Source organism: Zerene cesonia, chromosome 19 (assembly GCF_012273895.1).
Source record: "Zerene cesonia ecotype Mississippi chromosome 19, Zerene_cesonia_1.1, whole genome shotgun sequence".
Classification (NCBI taxonomy): Eukaryota; Metazoa; Arthropoda; class Insecta; order Lepidoptera; family Pieridae; genus Zerene; species Zerene cesonia.
In genome coordinates this window covers 10,548,137-10,560,809 of record NC_052120.1, presented here as the reverse complement: position 1 = coordinate 10,560,809, position 12,673 = coordinate 10,548,137, and the positions used below count along the sequence as shown (strand labels likewise).

Genomic DNA, 12,673 nt, shown 5'->3' with positions numbered 1-12,673 from the left:
ATCATCCTTTCAAATTATTATAATAAATAAATAATTGAGAGTTTAAAATGAAGTTTTACACATACGCCAGACTGCATCTGAAAAACAAAGCAACAACCAATATTGGTTTTATTTTTTATTTATTAAAGAGAGTCAAAATCAAGTCTTAAGAAGATGTTTATACACAAGTATATAGGTGAAGCTAAGAAAAGCGCGTTAAAAATGGGGAAATTACCACATCCTTCAATACGCATTAATTTATTTAATTCATGAAAAACAAAGAACAACTAACACATGTTACACTTATAACAAGACATTAACAATGTTGTATTTATCAATTATAGACTTATAAGAATTTCTCATCTTAAATTAAAGATTAATTAAAATAATGTACTTTATGAGTATTTGGGACTACCAATACTTACTTCTGTTATATTTTTAGTCATTTCATTATACAGTGTGCACCTTAATGAATATAAAACATTTTTGACTCACAATGTACCTATAGATTTCAATGTTCCTTTAAAAACATATAAACCAAGAGTGTTGTCGATGAAAGATAGCGTTTGTTGATTCAGTGATAAGATGATACTGTGAAAGTTATCGATACCAAATAGCTTGAGCACGCCTGTGTATGTGCTAATAAATATTCAATTGGCAAGTGGGTTGGTGGTTAGAGTCTTCGTCATGTCGTTGTAGAGGGCATGGGGTTTGACGCCCAATTCTTTACAATGACAGAGTAAAAGAGTGTTTTACAAATACTGTTTCTTGTGGGCAATCAAATTATTTAGTCCGTGTCCATTTACAGTGGCATTTCAAATTAAATTAATCTGTTTAAATTAGATGTCATGTCCTGATTTGGATGCCGGAATTAAAAATAAAGAAATCAGTTAAAACATATATATGTAATTTAGGAGAGGAACACCATAAAGTTAATTATGTTTAGCACTATAGTTATTTTCTTCGTTTTGATTAAATTCATATTAATTTTTGCAATTAATGCTTCCGTGGAAAATAAGGACAATTATAGTGCAATATTTGCTATTTACTGTAATGAAGAACAAGTAACCAGGGTTTTGATATGTGTAATTAAATTTAAAGTACCTAGTAGTCAAATACATTCGGGCCTTCACCTTCTTTGCGATTAGATTTATAGTAAGCTCCTTGATACAAAAACTGTTACTTATTTATTTAACGGAAACCCAGAAACACATACAACAAAACAATTAAACCTAATTTTCTAAGGACTCAACTTGTTATCAATTAAAAAGTAAAAGCAAAAGTATAAATAAAAGAAACAAAAAATTATTAAATGCAAAAAATAAAAGCTAAACAGGAAAAGGACCCTTAACAGATCACAGGTCTTCTTATGAACTAGGCTTTCAAAGCAATGGCCAAATATTTTGTTTCATTTGTATGTGCTGTTTGAGATAACATGTGTTTGACCAGCAATTACCCTATGACATGTATTATTTAATCCTTAAACATAAATAAATATTCATGTTCAGGGTCGTATTGGTTTAGCTAATGTGGACAAGCAAATAGCACCGTGCGTCAGTGAGTCGAGTGGAGCTATTGTCCGCTGACCGATAGCGGCGGGTAATCCTCATTTATGTATGTTTATGCGATTTATCATATTAGTTTTTCACCGACCGCGTCAAACGGGGTATTGGTTTTACGTGTTACTGTGAATCGCTGTGGATTTAGATGGCAAAAGGGCAACGCATTTGCTAACGGCCTTAGTATCGAACTTAGTCATGGGCGGGCGGCACTAGATCAACCGGGCATATTCTCATAAAAAATATGTGTAATTGGCGTCAAATTTACACTATGTTATTTCTGTTGGAACCTATATAGTCGGGTTTCAAAATGAAGTATTTGAAAGGATTCATAGCAATTTAATTTTTTGTTGGCAACTTTAATGTGCCACAAGATAATTAAGTTTTAATCAAATTCTTTTGTTTCGGGTGATATATTTTTTTTAGTTGATCATTTAAACACGTAATTACATTAAAATCTTTACGTTACACAAAATAATTTAATGTTATTTGAACTGCAAGTATCTTGATAGTGTGAATGTTGAATATTAAATCATACTAATATTTCATTCATGGCTGGAACGGAGGTTTTTGTATTTCCAAATCTGATATATAGAAAGATCACTTAAAAACTAAAATGTTACCTTTGTTTGGGACATTGTTATTTTCAACATACTTAAAAAAAGGAAGACATTTAAAATTCGTTAGTATTTTATACGTTTGTTATCTAATTTCTTTTTTTAATGACAGTTTCTAAGCCATGTCTAACGGTTTCAGTTTTCTTAAGGTTATTTGAAATGGAAATATTACTGTATTGCTAGCTAACATTTAGTTAAAGTAGGGTAAGAAATTGCATGGAAGTGCAAGCGGAAATTAATAAAAAACGTAATGTTAGTAAAGTATTTATTCTTTTTACCTAATTCTTACACATCATGTAAAATAAGTTAATATATGTAATATAGGCTTGGAGACATTCAAGTCTTCTCCACGAAAGCAACATGTAACAAAAGAAATAATTATTAATATTGATTTTTAATATATGAGTTCTAAAGCTAGTAGGTTCAATACTGCAAACTCAGTTATATCATCTTCATTAATCATTTTACAAACTAACTTAAGTAGAAACGAATAATTAAAGATTGGGTTTAGATTGCTGTCTCTTTTCACATCTACGATATTTATTTATCCAACGCGAAGTCGCCCTGTCTTTGTATTTTCAGAGATAGCTATATTACCTGAAAGTGACTTTATCATCATCATATCAATTTGCTTCTCTTGGCTTAATTCTTCATAAAGAAACCACGACGACGACAAAGAGAAACTCTGTTCAGGCCCTTTTTATAGCATTATCGGAGTGTATCTGAAAATAATTAGAAACAATCATGAGTTAAATATAATTTAGATTATATAAACGTCGAAACATTCAGTACAATGTTTAAATAAAGCATTATTTTCATGATGATTCAGGCGAGCTGGTTGTCAACCGCTTCCCTATCATACATAAAAAAATATATGTTATTGTAGATGCAAACTGATTCCATCAATCTTAATATAAAACCGATTTTAAAAGTAAATATATTATGTGAAGACATTGAGAAATTATTTATTACCTACTTCATTTTAAATCATCGAGAAAATAAATTTACATTTGCAATTAACGGAAGATGTCAGGGTGAAAACATAGTGTTATATAATAATGATAATAATCAATAATATAATCGATTAAGCGAATTCAAGCGAACAATTAGTTACCTACCGTGTAATTATATTCATTATTTATAATGAAGTCAATTATTTGTAAATTGTAACCCGGCAAATGAGAGTGTAATGAGTTTAATTATATGATTCATTAAGTTATTCGTTTTTATTTTAATTATAATAATAATTGTCTTTATCTTGTGTAATACGATAAAACCAAAGGTTTCCGGGCCCTACCTTATCACATTTTTGTGAAAAATATATTTTTAAATATTTTTTTCAGAAAAATTTCTTGCGCGAGTCAAACACTCTTTGGCTTTATTGTTATAAACAACATCCTATTTAATTCTTAAACATAACATGACACTTGAAAACTCATGTGTAAAACATGAATTCAATGATAATTATCCACCATATAGCATCGATAGGGAGCGGCCTTTTCATTGTTATTTCAATTTTCCAGCATTATTATATGAGGACAACGTTGTCAATAAAAATATTTAAATCAATCATTAACTGCTATTAATATTTTCCTCATTAAAACCTTACTCGTAAAATTCTTGTTTCCTTCCTCAGTGTGTTTCTTAGAATAAATTGTTGACATCGATCAGCATTGCTACTTAATCTTCTGTTTGTTCGTATTGTTATGTAAATATAATAACAATACAGATAGAATAATATAACTGGGCGAGCATATCAGTGCTTAAGTATCAGCTATTTAATTAAATCTACGATAGAAGCCAGACGGCAAAATTAAAATTCACTTTATAACACGTTTTAACCGTTACGGTATGACATGGCAAATTTTAAACAAATAAGCAAACATTTTTAAAGGTACAAGAAATTATGTATTTATATTTAAATTTAAATATTTTTTGGAATAGCATTAAATGCATTTTCTTATCTTTTTTTACCACGCCTTTTCATAAAACTGCCTAAAGCTGACAAGATCATATGAAAATGAATTGGCCATATAATATTCACCACGAAAAATTATATATATTTCATGTCACAGTCCTTTCGGTGATTGTTAGAGAGCGCAGCAAAAGCTGCTTATTGCTGAGATATTTCTCAACTGGGTGTGATATGTTCTCATATTAAAACTCAATCGTTTATGTATTCAATTAGACTTCTTATAGAAACGGTTTTAATACGGTTCGGAACATAGTTTCTACAGAGAAGAGCCGATAAGAAACTCCGTAGCTCTTTTATAATCATGTCATTTTGACATTTTCGTTTACATACATACATTTAATAGCAGTTTCCCGCGTGTTCCAGCATACTTTACATAAAACCATTCATATCTCCCTCGTACTCGCCGAATTCATGCAAAAATGTAAGTTTTATAGTTTTATTCGAATGTAAGTTAGTGCAGTTGCATGCCACAGCGGGACGGACCGCGATGACAAATTTATCCCGCCAACAATAAAATGCGCTCGTAAAAATATTACAACCCCCGACCCCCCCGATCCCCACAACCCCGCCGACCCCGCGAGCCCCTCCGACCCCCGCCCCTCGGGAGCCGCGAGAAATAACACACTTTGTCTTAAGGAAAATCGCGTTCAATCGCGTTACATGCGTGCACGAATTTCGTGTGGATGTGATGTTCCTTAGAAGATTATATTTTAATGTCAAAAACAATCTCCGAACTCTGTACCGATCCATGTGATTACTGTTTAAGTAGACTGTATGAACTATATTATTGTAGCATATGAGGCTTCCTAATTATAAGATATAATACTCTATGGCAAAATTATCTATGTCCCCATCAAGAAACGTATTATTTCTTTAACATGCATTGAACTATGTAACGTATGAGTCGGTGCATTATATCATTTATATTTATTCCAATATACAATGCACTCGTGATTAAACCATGCCCAATGCTCACACACATGTGTCAGTCAACAAATCATCAACATCACAAATCATCGAAACATTTTATTGATAAGCCCACCGCGAATCAAACTCAGAACTCTCGCTAACCACTGTACCAATGCCATGATACTACAGTGTGGAGAAAGGAAGGTGGAATATCTCCACAGAAAAAGGGAGAATCCTTGACCAGTCTGTACTTGGCCGGTAAGGCCCCAATTGAATTATATTTTTGCTTACGATTCAGAAGCATGTCGCTACAACAGTATGGTTTTAATATTCAGTAGTATATTATACCCTATCCACCTACACATATCTCTTGGCGCCAAAATTTCGGCGGCCTTAACTATAGCGAGCGGTATCCAATCGCGGCGGCCGCGGTAAGTCCTCATTTAGCGAGACTGCGCTGATATGACATCCGAACGATACAGCGAGATTGCGTATTCCGAAGTGTAATGTTGAAGTAAACCCCAACATCGATATAGTATTCGTCCAGTATACGCAACAGGATTTAAGACTAAATCGATCATATTTGCTTTGGGAATGATATAACTTGATGATTTGCCACTTGTATGATTTCATTGATTTTTAAGTTTTCGTATTGAATGTGGGTCCTTACGAAATAAAATGTTGAAGAATATGCGTGTAAACTGCGCAAATTCAGAACAATCTATAAGTAGACCCTCTGTGGTTATAGAAGGGCTTTGGTAAACTACAAACTTACAGAAGATACCCCTAACTTCATTTATAAGATACTTTCCAGTTATTCTGAATACAGGTTTATATAGTGTATAAATTAATATTCTTATTTTAAACTAGCTTTTACCCGCGGCTTCGTGTGCAATGAATTCGGAATAGTTGTAATAAAGTAGAACTAATAGATGTTAATATTTAAATGTGTGTGTGATTGCGTAATATAGTATATAATATAGCATAATAGATAAATTATACTTAAGGGACTTTGTCTAAAATGGAAGAAGCTCGCTGCTACATAAATGTGTGCAAGACAAGTTTCTGACATATCGCTTTCATCTCTAATAATAATAATCATCATAAGTAACATGTTTATGCATTATACTACTAAGCTGCCCAAGTAGAGTTATGAATAAAGGAGGAGAAGACAAGGATACTTCCTTTACTAGCTTTCCGAATCTATTCTTATATTCCCATGTTCAGTCATTATATTCCTGTCGTCAATATTTCATTATCCTCGTTCTCATATAAGTTGGTATTGCATTTACAAATATGTAAATTTTCATCATCATCTCTGCAAATTTTCATGGGCGGTTATCTATACTGTCTCGGCTGACATAAATAAAAGAATAACTAGTTGGAGTCAACGGGTAAGAACCCTTCTACAATTTAGTAAAGTACAAAAGTATCTGATAGATCAGATATTTTGCATGAAACAGAAATAAACACATTAATTATATATTTATACTGTTATATTAGAAAGAGTAGATTATTATTGGAGTTACTTAAAACTTACATCACTTGAAATTTAAAATATACAAGTAATAAGACTCAGTTCAATATACTTTACCTGACCATATCTGTAGTTTGAATATATTTTGTTGTTAGCCAAGCAATCATCGACCTGTAGGTAGTAAAATTCGGCATTTCTTTTCTTACGTTTATTATTTCCCGCTGTCATTGCGTTTTTTTTCGAGCTCTGCTTCTGGAAAAATGAAAGAAAATATTCCAGGTTATTTTAACTTTTACCGAAATTAATTTTATTTTTATGAGAATTAATGGTATATATTTGTAGCAGTGAATCCAACATCTTATGCAAAACCAACCAACGTTAATACAAAGGGATTAAATCTCAAATGTATATAAATTTAATTAGGATGTGCCTGCTGTAGGGAGTTCTCTACACTAAAGTTATTATTAACGTACCTTGAATCTTTCTATAACTGAATGCTTGTAATTATAATTTGTACAATTAACAGACGAGCAACTCTCGTCACTCGATTTGAGAAGGATTTTTTTTTCTCATTATCTTTATATTTGTATTAATTTTTCTCATAAGCTACTAGCTATATTTATATTTATAGATATTATATTTTAATATCAAACACAATTACAATTTAATGCGTTCATAATATGTGTACGTAGAGGCATAAAGCCAATAAATAAATGTAACTTTTAAGAAAAATATGACATAAATGTACATCCTGGGGCGGCCGGGCCCGACCCTCCCGTCCAAAACAATAAATACAAATAACGCTGATCATGCAAACCTTAAACTTTGCCCCACGACACTGGAATGGGGACTTTTATAATCTACGCACTAATCATAATAATCAGCTATTGAAAGGAAAAAAAAATGAAAATAATTGTCGTCAGACTTATGTATCATTTTATACGTATGTAGACTTTTAAAACTCTTCTTACTATCGACTTGCTGATTCTTTATATGATTACTAGCTGCACGCGCCGGCTCCGCCCGAGTAGTCATTTATCGTAATTGAAAAAAATAAGCTATCCTATCTTTTAAGATGTGTCAAACTGCACATGCACATGCGTGAAAATTTGATTAAATTCGGTTGAGTAGCTAAGGAATCCATCACGGATAAACAACGTGACAGGTAATTTATATATATCAAGATAATATATCTGTATGATGGTATGGTGATCCCGCATTCATCTCAATGCAAATAAATATTGGAAAGCAAAACGTATAGGCTTCGGTTTTTGTGCAAGTAGGCAGTAGTAGTAGGTAGCTTTTCCAATTTTAGGTTAGGTGCTGCCTATGTGTCTCTTTTACAGTACATTTGAATGGTCAAGGCCTAAATTTTATTGTAGCTTACTATTCATAGTGTGTTGGCAATGAATACCGCGCGGGGATGCCCGCCCTTTACGACCCATATTTATAGCCGCTCGCCTCACACCGTTTTTTACGATATACATAAAATGCCACCGTCAAAGATTTACGCGAAATATATTCTGACTAATGCTGATTGTAGACACTCCTCCCTCCATCCTCACACCCCTCCCGCATTAATGTTATTGAAGGAACCTCACCTTATGTAGATCTAATGGCGCTCAATGATTCATTTTTACAGCCTACGCTAACTTTTAGCGTACGATCGAGAAGTGACGTAAGAGAGGCAGCAACGTTGTCAGATATGTCCATCAAAAGCGAGCGATCAATTTATTGATAACGTCATCGGGCAGCGCGAGCCGGCCGCCGGCAAATTCAATTTGGTGGACAATATCTGCGGAGCCGTGCTGCGGCAAATGGAAAGCAAACTGCGACCCGAATAAATATTCGCTTAAGCAACAATCGCGTAACTCACACAATTACGTCGAAATGGAAAACGTTAGATAAATAAAATCGGAAGCGCCCGAGGGAGCTGGGAGGGCTGAGGCTCGGCGAAAACGCGAACGCAAACAGGAGAGCGGAGCTCTCCGGGCCGAGTCCATTCCGTTTATTGACAGGCGACCGGCGAGGGGATTCAAATCCCCGCCCGTCGCGATTTACAATAAATTTCAAGCGGAGAATATGTTTGCAATATGTCGAGGGAGATCGCTTTGGCCTTTACCCCGCTCGGGGCGGCTGAGGACCAATTTTAAACACTTGCTGCGGAATGTAGTGAGATGTTTACAGCGAGCGAGGGAGCGGCGACCCGCGGCGCGCCTCGCGGGATGCAGACATTGTGCTTATATTAGATTTAGCTCGGGCCACTTTGGGTTGATACACCTCGGACAAATATCATGCTGGCCCTAACGTTTCACTTTACGAGTTGGAATGTTGTGTAACGATTTGCAGTTACATTATAGTTCCTTCATTTACACTAAGCTGTAGATAAAAGTAGTCGAATGTGTAACTAACAAACTATGCTACGTAACATACTCAATATTGAGGTTTAACTAAAATCTAAAAAACAAAATTTCACAACAGTTTATTATAGCAATTAGTTACCCATAAATAACCCATAAATTTATTCTTGGGTTATCCAATTACTTCTATTTCCTCATCATCTACACATTTGTTGTATTTTAAATTAAAAATGTTTGCTTTCAACTCTATTGCTATGATTAATAATTAAAAACGTAATCAATAAAATGCTACCGATAACGTATCAATGCAAAAGCAACTGCAAATGAATACGAACGCAACGCTAAACAAATACTCAGGATATAAAAGTCGCAGATATTGCTCTGCTCATTACGCTCGGGCGAGATTCCGCTCCTTATTTATGAAATAAAAATGAAAACATTTCTGCGGAGCGCTGACGAATGGCCAGACCTCCCCCTCCACCCTCCCCCCTACCATCGGCCCTCCCGCCCTCCCGGGGGGGACCGCGACATTATATAATTCACCCACCTTCGAGTGTAGGCGTAGAGGGACTTTAACGACATTTTAAAGTATAATTATAATAGTTTCAATAAATCATATTTGCTTATTTAATTTTCCGGAAAATCAGTGACTTTGGAATTGAATACATCGATATAAACAATACGAGACATTTTTAAGAAGTGCAGCTACACGTGGGTTTCGTAGCATACTTCGTAGGCAAATTAGGAGAGCGCTACGAATCACAAAAAAATCATGTCAATTGTCACTTTAACTACGGTACTGTAGATTTTAAGCGATCGATGATTTTCAAACTTGTTTGTAAATAAAATTCCAACTTTTTAATTGGATGGAGTAATTGCAACATCGGACACCGATAATTACTTTAAAAGTCTTTGTTGTACAAAAGCACTAATTTTCAAGTAATAATTCGTTATAAAATCATTATACATCATTACAATTTGCTGGCGACTTTGTCTCATTTGTACACTGAATAAATGTTTATAGTGAAAAGCAAATTTTCATGTATCTATCGTCAACAACAGCAAGCATTCTTCATATCCTAGATCGGTCAATGAGCGAGAAATTTGCTTTCTAATATAACTAGTTGCGATCTTTTACTTAACAAATAAACAGTCTCATTCCCATACTTTTGTATATCTATCTATCACCTGGAGGGACATTGGAATTCATTGGAGTGCAAGAAAATTCAAAGCATTTCGCTTTAGAGCTGTTTACATGAATAAAGGAATCGAAGTCATCTGGAGCCAGGTATTTATCTAACTACCAAAATAGACTTCATGTAATGTGCGACTGTAGTGGTGTTTAATTTGCGACGGGTGGGGGGGCCGCGGGTGGGAGGAGACGGGGGGGGAGTGCTCACTGCAAAGATTTTTCAATTACCAACTTTGTGCCCGAGCTCCAATCTTAGAGCATAGAGCAATGAATGAAAGTAGAGCTTGTAATTTGTTTTAATTGTTACGATTAATTTAATTACCATTGCTTTTAAAATATGATTTCTTAAAACATTTTCAGTTGTGTTAATAAGCGTCATATTATATCGTGTGGTTTACAGTAAAACTAAGATAACATATCTTAGTTAGACATTAGTTTATATTATAAAGTCCATTTTATACGAATGAATATAACCTACACCAGACCATTAATTTTACTTACTTCTACACACATAGTTCCTACATGCGTTTGAATAATTTCAGAAAAATGACATTGAATCAAGTCAATATAAGTAACACAAATTCTGTATAACACATTGAATTTATTTTAACTATTACATACAAAGTGAAGCTAATCCTAATCCACGAACATCAGTTAATATGTGTTCATAATCTCTGAATTATCTAATACATGCATTTTAAAACACTCCGAACAAACCTGCTCTGTGCCTCGTGGAATTCTTAATATCAGTGCGCGCTAACTAGGCCCGTATAATATTGCCAGGCGGAATGCACCCCCGCGCCCCTCGCAACCCCCCGCCCGCCCCACGTAACCCCGCGCCCCCGCGCCCCCGCGCCCCGCAACCCCCCGCGCCCTCGACATCCTCGAAACTGTTACTCTTGAGACAATAGCATGTGAATACTTCGCATTATTAGCTGGTGGATGCGATGCGAGTGAAATTAATTTACATCGTGGCTGAGGGAACGACGAGCTCTTCGAAGGATTAGCCTTCAAATCACAGAGTTGCTTGTATAAGTTGTGGGATATTGAAAAGGGCCAAAACAATCTGCTTCTGGATTCGTAGCAATTTTTTATTAAACACGTATAATTGTGGGCATTTTTGGAGGAAAATTCATAAAAAAAATTAGTAACATTTGAAGCAGGAAATCAAAATAGATTCTAATCAGTACGTAATTCCTTAAAGCGTATCGTTCACATAATCTTCAAATAATATAAATAAAAGAATTTTCTTCGAATAATATTAAAAAAATCGTCGAAACTTGACCATCTTCATCTATATCGATTCTCCTACGAGAAATGTCTGAGGTAACAAACCCAAAAAACAATACAGTCAAATCGAGAACCTCCTTTTTTGAAGTCGGTTCAACAAATGACATCATACCGTCCTCAAATGATACTAGGAACGTAACTCCATCTCCCATAGCTAACACAAGTCTCGTTCATCAACAAACTCAGATATTAAAGTCATAACACTTCACGGTTTAAATTTTAATAGAGTCATTAATGAGCCATAAACCGGGATGCGACGACTTTACGTGTAATAACTTCACGCCGGCATCCATTTTAAATTTATTTTATACGTAGCGCAGCTTTGTTTTCCCTTTTGCAAGATATCATTATAGTATTTAAATTTACATATAAAAATTAAAATCTGTTTATATAACATACATGCGTCGATATGTTAAATGTACAAGTAATCTAGATATTAAATAGGTATCGTATAACATACGAAAATTATTAAGAATTATCTCAAATAAACTTAAGCACATAGATTGGAAATGCAAACACACGTAGCTAGAGATATGCCGCTTTAACAACAGTTAATAAAAAAGGATGGCACGATCATGATTTGATTTTTCTGTGTTTTTCAGCTTATATGTAGCTTATATGTACCCTTAGTATCGCGTATCTGACATGCATTCATTATTTAAATACATTTTAACGGACATATAATTGATATAATTTGTCATTAAAAATGTGTGTGTGTGTGTGTGTGTGTTAATATGTTTTATTGGTATATAAAATCATTCGCATATTCATATATGTCAAACAATTTAGAAAATAATCTCCAAAGACTCATCGAACAGATGCAGAGTCCACAGCACACAGTACCTAACAGCGTAGGCAAAACAAACAGGGTGATTAGTGAGGGCTGGGGGAGGGTCATTATGCATGCGACGATCGATACCTCCCGGGCCCTCCGACGCGCGCCGAATACATTACTGATATTTGCATAAGTTGATGAGATGGCCGGCCACCGGGATTGACGCTCATCTAATGTTTTTACTTGTTAATGCTTCAAGATATATATATTATATGTAAATACAAGTGCAATAACTGCAAGGTAAAGACAATACTGTTTTATGTTAGCGAGCATTATTTCAATGTGTAAATTGTACATGTTATTTCATTTAATATTCATAATCTTTGAAGAAAATATTTAATCAAAAATAAAAATGTTATCTAAATAAGTTTTTATACAAAGAAAGTAATAAATATATATGTCATATTATATATACTTAGTCTGGCCATAAATACTGTTACACTTAATTATAAAAAAATATTACATTTGAATTTCGAATCT

General features: G+C 34.2%; 1 long non-coding RNA gene across 1 annotated transcript in view; it reads right to left on the bottom strand.

Moving 5' to 3' along the window:
- Window positions 1-2,602: 2,602 nt before the first annotated feature.
- LOC119834550 overlaps window positions 2,603-12,673 on the bottom strand; it is a 22,155-nt gene continuing 12,084 nt past the window's right edge. The window contains exons 3-4 of the long non-coding RNA XR_005288004.1: window positions 6,634-6,768; window positions 2,603-2,877 (exon numbers count right to left, since the gene is read on the bottom strand). This is a non-coding gene — a long non-coding RNA (uncharacterized LOC119834550). The remainder of the gene's footprint in view (window positions 2,878-6,633; window positions 6,769-12,673) is intronic.